General features: G+C 45.6%; 5 non-coding genes across 5 annotated transcripts; all 5 read right to left on the reverse strand.

The window, feature by feature from the left end:
- Positions 1 to 2928: 2928 nt before the first annotated feature.
- LOC146746676 (U2 spliceosomal RNA) lies at positions 2929 to 3119 on the reverse strand. The gene has a single exon (XR_014929360.1). It is a non-coding gene; the product is annotated as a U2 spliceosomal RNA (small nuclear RNA).
- Positions 3120 to 3522: 403 nt separating this feature from the next.
- LOC144350590 (U2 spliceosomal RNA) lies at positions 3523 to 3720 on the reverse strand. Its single transcript, XR_013420269.1, has one exon. It is a non-coding gene; the product is annotated as a U2 spliceosomal RNA (small nuclear RNA).
- Positions 3721 to 9381: 5661 nt separating this feature from the next.
- Positions 9382 to 9572, reverse strand: LOC144345146 (U2 spliceosomal RNA). Its single transcript, XR_013419325.2, has one exon. It is a non-coding gene; the product is annotated as a U2 spliceosomal RNA (small nuclear RNA).
- A 403-nt stretch (positions 9573 to 9975) lies between these two features.
- LOC144345147 (U2 spliceosomal RNA) lies at positions 9976 to 10166 on the reverse strand. The gene has a single exon (XR_013419326.2). It is a non-coding gene; the product is annotated as a U2 spliceosomal RNA (small nuclear RNA).
- A 403-nt stretch (positions 10167 to 10569) lies between these two features.
- LOC144345148 (U2 spliceosomal RNA) lies at positions 10570 to 10767 on the reverse strand. Its single transcript, XR_013419327.2, has one exon. It is a non-coding gene; the product is annotated as a U2 spliceosomal RNA (small nuclear RNA).
- Between the last annotated feature and the right edge of the window lie 1469 nt (positions 10768 to 12236).

The raw sequence follows: 12236 nt of genomic DNA on the forward strand, positions 1-12236 counted from the left end.
GTCTCCCTGGTTAAGTTGAGTAGTGAGTTGGTCGAGTTTAAGCTGGAGAGACTGCTGTTCGGCCTTCTGCGCCTTGGCTCTGATTCTTGCGTGTTTCTGCAAGATGAATTTAACCCTACTCTTCACCATATCCCACCAATCAGACTGACATTGAAAGCCTGGCTGCAGTGATTGCCAAAGGGCATACTTGTCCGCAATTTCTGTGTAGACTGAGCAATCCTGTAGCAAGGAAGTGTTGCATTTCCATACACCCGGGCCACGAGGCAGGATATTGGGGAAGGTAATGTTCACTGAAACAGAGTCATGATCTGACAGGGAGCAGGCGTTAATAGTGGTCCGCGTGCTCATGTGGGCCGAGATGTAAAAACGGTCCAGCCGAGAGGCCACCGAGTTGTTGGAATCCCTCCAAGTGAATTGTTGTCCATTGGGGTGTTCTTTTCGCCAAGAGTCAACAAGTTGGAGATCCTCAACCAGCGATTCCAGATTCCTGCTTCCTGTGTAGGAATGAGAGCTTGAATGGGAACCACCACATCTGTCCGCCGGGGACAAGAGGCAGTTGAAGTCACCCCCTAGAATAATAGGGGAGCCACCACCAAAATATTGGTGCAAATTGTTGAAGAATATGGGTCTTTGACCGGGTGAGTTGGGACCATAGATATTGATGAGAGTGAGGGGGGAGCCATTTACTAGGACTGAACAGGCAATGACCCTACCCTCTGTGTCTTTCATAGTATTCTTCAAACAAACCTCAGAATGAGGTGAGAAGAGAGTTCCCACTCCCTTGCTCTTATTAGAACCTAGGCTCCAGATTGCAGTTCCTTCCCACTCAGCGGTCCATTGATTTTCTTCTTGCACATTACCGATGTGAGCCTCCTGAATGAAGATGATGTCATACTTATTCCTGCATTGCTGGAAAAACTGTGCTCTCTTAGAAGGGTCTCGCAAGCTATTGACGTTACAGGTGAGTACGGTGAGGAGAGGCATAATGACAGTGAGGTTGTGGAGAACCATACAGAGTTAATTGATGAAATAATAGTCAAAAAAAGAAGAACTCTTACCGAGGACAAATTGTGGGTGACTGTTGCAGCAGTGGGTCAACCATTCCGAAGTATTCACCGAAATTTCTTTACATTCCTTTACTGGACAGTGAATCTCCACCAGGTCAAAATTATTATGAACCTCTTGACGATGTCTGAGCACCTCAACCCATCCAGTGAGGCGCTTTCTACAGTCGGTGCCTGACAAGGAACCACAGACGACGTCGACTTCTCCAAGTTTGAGTAGAGGGGAGTTTTTGGTTGCAGTGAAGGCTGCCAGGGTTTGCTTTTCAGGCTTCCTCTCCTTGCTATCTTGACTGCAAATTGACTCCTGGTCTGAAGAGGTGCAGAAGTCATCCTCATCAGCAGGGGGCTTCTTTCTCTTCGGCTCGTCCTCTTGGACATCTTCGCCGACGGACACTGGCCGTTTTTCTCTGTGGATCACCTCATCACTGACAATTGTGTTCAGGGGCTCCTTCAGTAGGTCTGAGATGTCCTCGTGATCCTCGGTTGGTGAAACTTGGCCAGCGTTGTTGTTGGTGGGACGATCATTGGCAGGCGTGGGAAGGGACCATTTCTTGTCGATATTCGTTTTGTTGGCGAAGGATATCGGACAGAGACGGAAGTTGTGTCCGTCTTCATTACAAATTGTGCACTTAATTTGTCTCTTACACGCCTCAGCAGTGTGTCCGAGCTCTTGACACCTGAAGCATTTTACCTCTTTACAATCTTTAGCAAAGTGTCCCTTCTGGTTGCACTTTGCGCAGATCTTTGGTTGCCCAGGGTACGACAGCCAGATGTTGCGGTTACAAACGCGAATCCTTGGTGGAATGCTGTGGCGAAGCTTGATCTTGTATTGTCGCAACCCATTGTAACATGATGGAAAGTCTGCATAAACACACTTTCTTGCCGCAACTATCTCTCCATATGGTGCCAACGCATATTGGACATAGCAGTCGTTCATGTCGTTTCCCACAAAGGAGGCAGTGACAATGACGACTTCCTCATAATTTGTTACAGAAACCATTTCAGATATAGATTCTAATTTAGGCATAAACTCTCGTCTGAGACTTATGGAGCGAAATGTAACATCATACTTTCCGGGAGCAGTTCTTTCAACTGCTTCTAAGTGGGGTTCTACTTCAACACCGGCGAGGCCAAGGAATATGAAAACCTCTTTAGGAGCAACATTTTCCGAGAATGCTAGGTTCAGCACCCTGTCTTATCTTGCCAGTGGCCGGGAATTGGCCATGGCTGGCGGCATACTAGAACACCAGGAAACAGAGAACACAGCAGGAACTCCCTAAACCTATAGTCTGGTGACTAAGGGTAGGGGAGAATCTAAAACACTGGACGCAGCAAATGAGAAATAACAGAAATGTAACTTACGAAACTGTAGAACAGCTGCTGGAAGAGTCTCTTCAGGATACGCGCAGATTAAGTCCGATAATTACCAATTAGATCTTAGCCAAAAGGCCGAGAAGCGATAACCAGTAACGGCCATAGCACAGAGGCATATGCAGATATGCAAATAAATGGTCCAGCTCATATACGAACACGAAAATGGTAAATGTTGAAATAACAACCCGGAAATTTCGTATATTGTTTTCATGCCTAATGGCATGTTTGTTACTATTATTTGTTACAAAGTAACTAGTCGCCTGCATACTATCTCGGCGACTTTTGTGGCAATCGAAGCTAAAGTTAAGCCAAAAATATATATTTATACGTAGCGTCAGGTGACGTAATCGATTATGCAAATTAGGACCGTCCGTCCAGCCGAAGAATAAGGGTTTTAAAAAGTTCCATTAGCGCCCACTATCGGGCATTAAAATGGAGAAAACGGGTGACGCAAAGGGTTGATTTGTTTTATTCTGATATTAAATTGTATATGAGGTGGACCATTCCCAGAAATACTGCAATACTGGGTCAATCCGTGGCCAGGACGGAGCAAGCCCCTATTCCATGGCCTGTTTTCAAAAATCAGTTTAATATCGAGTTGCTCAATGAGCAACGTATCAGATATTAAGCTGATAAGAACAGATACTACACATGATCTTAGCCAAAAGGCCGAGAAGCGATAACCAGTTACGGCCATAGCACAGAGGCATATGCAGATATGCAAATAAATGGTCCAGCTCATATACGAACACGAAAATGGTAAATGTTGAAATAACAACCCGGAAATTTCGTATATTGTTTTCATGCCTAATGGCATATTTGTTACTATTATTTGTTACAAAGTAACTAGTCGCCTGCATACTATCTCGGCGACTTTTGTGGCAATCGAAGCTAAAGTTAAGCCAAAAATATATATTTATACGTAGCGTCAGGTGACGTAATCGATTATGCAAATTAGGACCGTCCGTCCAGCCGAAGAATAAGGGTTTTAAAAAGTTCCATTAGCGCCCACTATCGGGCATTAAAATGGAGAAAACGGGTGACGCAAAGGGTTGATTTGTTTTATTCTGATATTAAATTGTATATGAGGTGGACCATTCCCAGAAATACTGCAATACTGGGTCAATCCGTGGCCAGGACGGAGCAAGCCCCTATTCCATGGCCTGTTTTCAAAAATCAGTTTAATATCGAGTTGCTCAATGAGCAACGTATCAGATATTAAGCTGATAAGAACAGATACTCCTTTTTGGTTTAGGGGTAGCGAAATTCAACTAAATGGAACTATTTAGATCTATGTTAGTTAGGTGCCCCAAGGCAGGCCGGCCACGCCGGTTCGGAGCTCAAGGTGGTGCGATCACCCCTGCCAACACCTTTCTTGTACCATGCATTAAAAGTTTAGGTATAACGTGCTGGGCCATGGCCGTGAAAACGGCCGCGGCTGGAGTCACTGACGGAACTGTGAGTCTCAGGGAGGTGAAGATAATGAGCCACGAGGGTATACAATGCGTGAGCATTAAAGAAGCGTTATTTGATATCCTGATGGTGAGGCTCTAACAAAGGGTTTCCAAGTAGTGAAAAAGTCAGGTCTGGAGAGGCGTTGAAATTCGGCCTTAAGACGGTGTGTTATTTCTGCCTTAATGTGCTGTAGTGTGGTCTCCGCTGGTAGATGGATATCATCATAAGCTGCTTTACATCTTGATCTCCAAATGTGAAGCTTGACGAGATTAATAAGGTAGATAGCAGGACTATTTGGAAATGAGTTGTGCGGTGTATTGGGCAAGCTGTACAGGATTAGGTTTGAATCGGCGGTAGACAAGATGTTGTAGAGGCGGGAAAACCTTGAGTCTACCCACGACCACAGAAAGTCTGAGAAAGCACACTTCACGAAGATGTGTTCAATGGATTCGGGGTTGTTGCAGGCACTACGAGGACAGATTTGGGTGGAGGCGAGCCCCCACTTGTGCATATTAATGGTGGTTGGGAGTACTCTGTGTGTTGTGCGCCAGGCCAAATCAATCATCTTTTTCTCCAGAAGTGGTGAGTGTATCCTGGTCCAGATGGTTTTCCAATCAAGGTTTGCATTATGCTCCATCACACGTGGGTAAGTGATTGTCTGCTTGTTCAGAAGGGTGTAGAGTTCCTTGGTGGAGGTCAATTCCCAATTGGTGTTGCTGTCGATTGTGTGGACGGTGTTCACAAGATTGATAAGTGCGGTATACCAAGGGGGGTGGGGCGAGAAGTGCGGGGATGAATTGGACCAGATTCCGGGGATCATCTTCCTAAGAGCAGTGGCACAGTATGCCTTGAGGAAGAAACTGCTAGGATGTTTGTAGAAGCTCGCTTGAAGTGGTTTCAGTAGCATGACTTTAGATTTAAGTGACAGGTTCGTCAGGCCCCAGCCCCCTTCATTGGGAGGTAGGTAGATAACCTCACGACGCACTCTGTCCCCTCTGTTGCTCCAAAAAAAGGCAAAAATATCTGTAGTGATTGCCTTCTCCACCACTGGAGGGCAAGGGAAGAGAGGAGCAATGTAGTAGAAAAGCGGAAGAGCAATAGTGTTTAGAACAACTGTTTTCCCTGCCAGAGTAAGATGTCTGGTCTCCCAGGTGGAAAACAGCTTAGTGAGCTTGCTGTGCCGGTCTGTCCAATTCTCGGATGGCATGTCTCCATTGGATATCCATATGCCATTAATTTTGATCTTATTGTTGGTGAATTTAATCCCTGCTGGGCAGTCGACTCTTTCTCTCCATTTACCCGTCCATAAGCCCATAGACTTGTCTTTATTGAGACAAGAGCCTGAGGCAAGCTCAAATTGTCTACAGATGTTCATCAGCACGTTAATTTCAGAGGAGTCCACTATGACTGCTGTGATGTCATCGGCATATTGAAGTAGTTTAGCCGCGGGTGATGGTCCCGGCAGGCTGAAACCCCCAAACCTGGATGAGTGTCTTACAGCTGCCGCAAAGGGCTCAATGTACAGAGTGTACAGCAGAGGAGACAGTGGGCATCCTTGCCGAACGCCTCTTGACAGGGGGAATGGGGTCGCCAGAAAGCCATTGACAAGTAATTTGCTTCCGATGTCCTTGTAGAGGGTTTGAATAGCATCGATAAAGCGTGGTCCAAAATTCATCTTGTGCAGGATTCTGTGGAGAAAAGGCCACTCCACACGGTCAAAGGCTTTCTCTTGGTCAAGGGAGACAATGGCACAGGGAATGTTGCGCTGGTTGGCAAAATGAACAATGTCTCTAATCAGTTGGATGTTTTGAAGTATTGATCTGCCTGGCACCCCACAGGTTTGAAAGGGTGAGAGGAGCTTGGGAGTAACAGTCTTCAGCCTGTTGCACAGCGATTTCGAGATCAATTTGTAATCTGTGTTGAGTAGAGAAATGGGACGTTTGTTTTTGGGGCAGAGATCAGCGTTTTCTTTCCCAGGAATGGACGTGTCAACATTTTTGTTGAGCAGTGTGATTATGCCTACTCTCTGTGAGCCAGATAATTTACCTTGTTCCAGAGCCTGGTTTATAACCTGAAGAAGATCGTTTTTAATGATCTGCCAAAAGGTGAGGTAGAATTCTTTGGGTAAGCCATCACTGCCTGACGTTTTGTTGTCCTCCATACTCTTCAGGGAGGTAAAGAGCTCTGTCAGGGTGATGGGTTTTTCCAAGACCAGCTGTTCCTTGCTGGACAGCTGAGAAGTGATGTGGGAAAGAAAATAATCCTGTTCATCCGTGTCAAGGCTGGGAGAAGCAGTGTACAGAGATCCAAAGAATTGGGTCAGGGAGGCCTCAATTTTTTCCTGGGACCGGTGGATGTTACCCTCCATATCCTGAATTGCAGAGATGATTTTCTTTTTGCCTTGTCTGCGCTCGCGGGTGAGAAAAAATCTAGTACACTTTTCGTCTAGGTCGAACTTGCGGACACGGGCACGGATTTTCACCCCTTCGAGGCGTTTCTTATTAATGTTGTTGATTTTATTTTTAATAGAAATGTGGGAACTGAGAGTCTCTTTGGAGCGGTCTCCCTGGTTTAGTTGAGTAGTGAGTTGGTCGAGTTTAAGCTGGAGAGACTGCTGTTCGGCCTTCTGCGCCATGGCTCTGATTCTTGCGTGTTTCTGCAAGATGAATTTAACCCTACTCTTCACCATATCCCACCAATCGGCCTGGCATTGAAAGCCTGGCAGCAGTGATTGCCAAAGGGCATACTTGTCCGCGATTTCTGTGTAAACTGAGCGATCCTGTAGCAAGGAAGTGTTACATTTCCATACACCCGGGCCACGAGGCAGGATATTGGGGAAGGTAATGTTCACTGAAACAGAGTCATGATCTGACAGGGAGCAGGCGTTAATAGTGGTCCGCGTGCTCATGTGGGCCGAGATGTAAAAACGGTCCAGCCGAGAGGCCACCGAGTTGTTGGAATCCCTCCAAGTGAACTGTTGTCCATTGGGGTGTTCTTTTCGCCAAGAGTCAACAAGTTGGAGATCTTCAACCAGCGATTCCAGATTCCTGCTTCCTGTGTAGGAATGAGAGCTTGAATGGGAACCACCACATCTGTCCGCCGGGGACAAGAGGCAGTTGAAGTCACCCCCTAGAATAATAGGGGAGCCACCGCCAAAATATTGGTGCAAATTGTTGAAGAATATGGGTCTTTGACCGGGTGAGTTGGGACCGTAGATATTGATGAGAGTGAGGGGGGAGCCATTTACTAGGACTGAACAGGCAATGACCCTACCCTCTGTGTCTTTCATAGTATTCTTCAAACAAGCCTCAGAATGAGGTGAGAAGAGAGTTCCCACTCCCTTGCTCTTATTAGAACCTAGGCTCCAGATTGCAGTCCCTCCCCACTCAGCGGTCCATTGATTTTCTTCCTGCACATTACCGATGTGAGCCTCCTGAATGAAGATGATGTCATACTTATTCCTGCATTGCTGGAAAAACTGTGCTCTCTTAGAAGGGTCTCGCAAGCCATTGACGTTACAGGTGAGTACGGTGAGGAGAGGCATAATGACAGTGAGGTTGTGGAGAACCATACAGAGTTAATTGATGAAATAATAGTCAAAAAAGGAAGAACTCTTACCGAGGACAAATTGTGGGTGACTGTTGCAGCAGTGGGTCAACCATTCCGAAGTATTCACCGAGATCTCTTTACATTCCTTTACTGGACAGAGAATCTCCACCAGGTCAAAATTATTGTGAACTTCTTGACGATGTCTGAGCACCTCAACCCATATAGTGAGGCGCTTTCTACAGTCAGTGCCTGACAAGGAACCACAGACGACGTCGACTTCTCCTAGTTTGAGTAGAGGGGAGTTTTTGGTTGCAGTGAAGGCTGACAGGGTTTGCTTTTCAGGCTTCCTCTCCTTGCCATCTTGGCTACAAATTGACTCCTGGTCTGAAGAGGTGCAGAAGTCATCCTCATCAGCAGGGGGCTTCTTTCTCTTCGGCTCGTCCTCTGGGATGTCTTCGCCGACTGACACTGACCGTTTTTCTCTGTGGATCACCTCATCACTGCCAATTGTGTTCAGGGGCTCCGTCAGTAGGTCTGAGATGTCCTCGTGATCCTCGGTTGGTGAAACTTGGCCAGCGTTGTTGTTGGTGGGAGGATCATTGGCAGGCGTGGGAAGGGACCATTTCTTGTCGATATTCGTTTTGTTGGCGAAGGATATCGGACAGAGACGGAAGTTGTGTCCGTCTTCATTACAAATTGTGCACTTAATTTGTCTCTTACACGCCTCAGCAGTGTGTCCGAGCTCTTGACACCTGAAGCATTTTACCTCTTTACAATCTTTAGCAAAGTGTCCCTTCTGGTTGCACTTTGCGCAGATCTTTGGTTGCCCAGGGTACGACAGCCAGATGTTGCGGTTACAAACGCGAATCCTTGGTGGAATGCTGTGGCGAAGCTTGATCTTGTATTGTCGCAACCCATTGTAACATGATGGAAAGTCTGCATAAACACACTTTCTTGCCGCAACTATCTCTCCATATGGTGCCAACGCATATTGGACATAGCAGTCGTTCATGTCGTTTCCCACAAAGGAGGCAGTGACAATGACGACTTCCTCATAATTTGTTACAGAAACCATTTCAGATATAGATTCTAACTTCGGCATAAACTCTCGTCTGAGACTTATGGAGCGAAATGTAACATCATACTTTCCGGGAGCAGTTCTTTCAACTGCTTCTAAGTGGGGTTCTACTTCAACACCGGCGAGGCCAAGAAATATGAAAACTTCTTTAGGAGCAACATTTTCCGAGAATGCTAGGTTCAGCACCCTGTCTTTTCTTGCCAGTGGCCGGGAATTGGCCATGGCTGGCGGCATACTAGAACACCAGGAAACAGAGAACACAGCAGGAACTCCCTAAACCTATAGTCTGGTGACTAAGGGTAGGGGAGAATCTAAAACACTGGATGCAGCAAATGAGAAATAACAGAAATGTAACTTACGAAACTGTAGAACAGCTACTGGAAGAGTCTCTTCAGGATACGCGCAGATTAAGTCCGATAATTACCAATTAGATCTTAGCCAAAAGGCCGAGAAGCGATAACCAGTAACGGCCATAGCACAGAGGCATATGCAGATATGCAAATAAATGGTCCAGCTCATATACGAACACGAAAATGGTAAATGTTGAAATAACAACCCGGAAATTTCGTATATTGTTTTCATGCCTAATGGCATGTTTGTTACTATTATTTGTTACAAAGTAACTAGTCGCCTGCATACTATCTCGGCGACTTTTGTGGCAATCGAAGCTAAAGTTAAGCCAAAAATATATATTTATACGTAGCGTCAGGTGACGTAATCGATTATGCAAATTAGGACCGTCCGTCCAGCCGAAGAATAAGGGTTTTAACAAGTTCCATTAGCGCCCACTATCGGGCATTAAAATGGAGAAAACGGGTGACGCAAAGGGTTGATTTGTTTTATTCTGATATTAAATTGTATATGAGGTGGACCATTCCCAGAAATACTGCAATACTGGGTCAATCCGTGGCCAGGACGGAGCAAGCCCCTATTCCATGGCCTGTTTTCAAAAATCAGTTTAATATCGAGTTGCTCAATGAGCAACGTATCAGATATTAAGCTGATAAGAACAGATACTACACATGATCTTAGCCAAAAGGCCGAGAAGCGATAACCAGTAACGGCCATAGCACAGAGGCATATGCAGATATGCAAATAAATGGTCCAGCTCATATACGAACACGAAAATGGTAAATGTTGAAATAACAACCCGGAAATTTCGTATATTGTTTTCATGCCTAATGGCATGTTTGTTACTATTATTTGTTACAAAGTAACTAGTCGCCTGCATACTATCTCGGCGACTTTTGTGGCAATCGAAGCTAAAGTTAAGCCAAAAATATATATTTATACGTAGCGTCAGGTGACGTAATCGATTATGCAAATTAGGACCGTCCGTCCAGCCGAAGAATAAGGGTTTTAACAAGTTCCATTAGCGCCCACTATCGGGCATTAAAATGGAGAAAACGGGTGACGCAAAGGGTTGATTTGTTTTATTCTGATATTAAATTGTATATGAGGTGGACCATTCCCAGAAATACTGCAATACTGGGTCAATCCGTGGCCAGGACGGAGCAAGCCCCTATTCCATGGCCTGTTTTCAAAAATCAGTTTAATATCGAGTTGCTCAATGAGCAACGTATCAGATATTAAGCTGATAAGAACAGATACTACACATGATCTTAGCCAAAAGGCCGAGAAGCGATAACCAGTAACGGCCATAGCACAGAGGCATATGCAGATATGCAAATAAATGGTCCAGCTCATATACGAACACGAAAATGGTAAATGTTGAAATAACAACCCGGAAATTTCGTATATTGTTTTCATGCCTAATGGCATGTTTGTTACTATTATTTGTTACAAAGTAACTAGTCGCCTGCATACTATCTCGGCGACTTTTGTGGCAATCGAAGCTAAAGTTAAGCCAAAAATATATATTTATACGTAGCGTCAGGTGACGTAATCGATTATGCAAATTAGGACCGTCCGTCCAGCCGAAGAATAAGGGTTTTAACAAGTTCCATTAGCGCCCACTATCGGGCATTAAAATGGAGAAAACGGGTGACGCAAAGGGTTGATTTGTTTTATTCTGATATTAAATTGTATATGAGGTGGACCATTCCCAGAAATACTGCAATACTGGGTCAATCCGTGGCCAGGACGGAGCAAGCCCCTATTCCATGGCCTGTTTTCAAAAATCAGTTTAATATCGAGTTGCTCAATGAGCAACGTATCAGATATTAAGCTGATAAGAACAGATACTCCTTTTTGGTTTAGGGGTAGCGAAATTCAACTAAATGGAACTATTTAGATCTATGTTAGTTAGGTGCCCCAAGGCAGGCCGGCCACGCCGGTTCGGAGCTCAAGGTGGTGCGATCACCCCTGCCAACACCTTTCTTGTACCATGCATTAAAAGTTTAGGTATAACGTGCTGGGCCATGGCCGTGAAAACGGCCGCGGCTGGAGTCACTGACGGAACTGTGAGTCTCAGGGAGGTGAAGATAATGAGCCACGAGGGCATACAATGCGTGAGCATTAAAGAAGCGTTATTTGATATCCTGATGGTGAGGCTCTAACAAAGGGTTTCCAAGTAGTGAAAAAGTCAGGTCTGGAGAGGCGTTGAAATTCGGCCTTAAGACGGTGTGTTATTTCTGCCTTAATGTGCTGTAGTGTGGTCTCCGCTGGTAGATGGATATCATCATAGGCTGCTTTACATCTTGATCTCCAAATGTGAAGCTTGACGAGATTAATAAGGTAGATAGCAGGACTATTTGGAAATGAGTTGTGCGGTGTATTGGGCAAGCTGTACAGGATTAGGTTTGAATCGGCGGTAGACAAGATGTTGTAGAGGCGGAAAAACCTTGAGTCTACCCACGACCACAGAAAGTCTGAGAAAGCACACTTCACGAAGATGTGTTCAATGGATTCGGGGTTGTTGCAGGCACTACGAGGACAGATTTGGGTGGAGGCGAGCCCCCACTTGTGCATATTAATGGTGGTTGGGAGTACTCTGTGTGTTGTGCGCCAGGCCAAATCAATCATCTTTTTCTCCAGAAGTGGTGAGTGTATCCTGGTCCAGATGGTTTTCCAATCAAGGTTTGCATTATGCTCCATCACACGTGGGTAAGTGATTGTCTGCTTGTTCAAAAGGGTGTAGAGTTCCTTGGTGGAGGTCAATTCCCAATTGGTGTTGCTGTCGATTGTGTGGACGGTGTTCGCAAGATTGATAAGTGCGGTATACCAAGGGGGGTGGGGCGAGAAGTGCGGGGATGAATTGGACCAGATTCCGGGGATCATCTTCCTAAGAGCAGTGGCACAGTATGCCTTGAGGAAGAAACTGCTAGGATGTTTGTAGAAGCTCGCTTGAAGTGGTTTCAGTAGCATGACTTTAGATTTAAGTGACAGGTTCGTCAGGCCCCAGCCCCCTTCATTGGGAGGTAGGTAGATAACCTCACGACGCACTCTGTCCCCTCTGTTGCTCCAAAAAAAGGCAAAAATATCTGTAGTGATTGCCTTCTCCACCACTGGAGGGCAAGGGAAGAGAGGAGCAATGTAGTAGAAAAGCGGAAGAGCAATAGTGTTTAGAACAACTGTTTTCCCTGCCAGAGTAAGATGTCTGGTCTCCCAGGTGGAAAACAGCTTAGTGAGCTTGCTGTGCCGGTCTGTCCAATTCTCGGATGGCATGTCTCCATTGGATATCCATATGCCATTAATTTTGATCTTATTGTTGGTGAATTTAATCCCTGCTGGGCAGTCGACTCTTTCTCTCCATT

This window comes from Saccoglossus kowalevskii, chromosome 4 (assembly GCF_978046115.1).
Source record: "Saccoglossus kowalevskii chromosome 4, keSacKowa6.1, whole genome shotgun sequence".
NCBI lineage: Eukaryota > Metazoa > Hemichordata > Enteropneusta > Harrimaniidae > Saccoglossus > Saccoglossus kowalevskii.